Below are 845 nucleotides of genomic sequence, written 5' to 3'. Positions count from 1 at the left end.
TTCTGTCAATCCCTTGCAGATATGGGACCCTGTCTGTCTTATCCAGTAATGCCTCGCACTTTGTAGATGCTCAATGAAAGAATATATTATTTATTAATTAATGCCGTTTCCTTAATAAACAACAGAAATATTGGAAGGCGGACCAGTTGGGCTTCAACCATCTGGTCAACCTCCATCTACTTTTTACAGTAACTGAAGCATCCTCTACTGGAAGTGGCCTCAGCCTGTGAGGAACTGCGAACCGGAAAGTCCACCTTGGGAATGATGGGAGTAGAGGTGCTGGAATTGGGGGCGGGCCCCAAGGAAAGCAATTGAGTGGGTTTCTCTGAGTCTCTGCAACATGGCTGCCCTGAAACCAGCTGACCGGCAGGAGGCGGAGCTTCTCCCAGCTCGCCGGGCCTCCACCCCCGCTCGGCCCCGCCCAGCGCCCCCCTCGGCCGGGGCGGCGCGGGTTGTGAGGTGTCTGAGGCGAGCGCCTGCGCAGTGGGCAGCGGGGCGCGGGGCGGAGGCTTTATAACCACTTCGTCGCCGCCGCTGGGTTTCTATCTCCGGGAGGGCGGCTGAGGCGGCGGCGGCCCGGGCGCCGGCTGGGGGGCGCTGAGGCGGGAGCTGTGGCGGCGCTGGACGCCCCTAGCCCCGCGGCCTCTGCGGGCCATGGGCTCCGAGAAGGACTCCGAGTCGCCGCGCTCAACATCCCTACACGCGGCCGCGCCCGACCCCAAGTGCCGCAGCGGCGGCCGGCGCCGACGCCTCACCTTCCACAGCGTCTTCTCCGCCTCGGCCCGCGGCCGCCGCGCCCGGGCCAAGCCGCAGGCCGAGCCGCCGCCCCCGGCCGCGCCGCCGCC

Source organism: Propithecus coquereli, unplaced genomic scaffold (genome assembly GCF_000956105.1).
Source record: "Propithecus coquereli isolate 6110/MARCELLA unplaced genomic scaffold, Pcoq_1.0 Scaffold178, whole genome shotgun sequence".
In the NCBI taxonomy this organism is placed as follows: domain Eukaryota; kingdom Metazoa; phylum Chordata; class Mammalia; order Primates; family Indriidae; genus Propithecus; species Propithecus coquereli.
Note: the sequence above shows the minus strand (reverse complement) of the source record.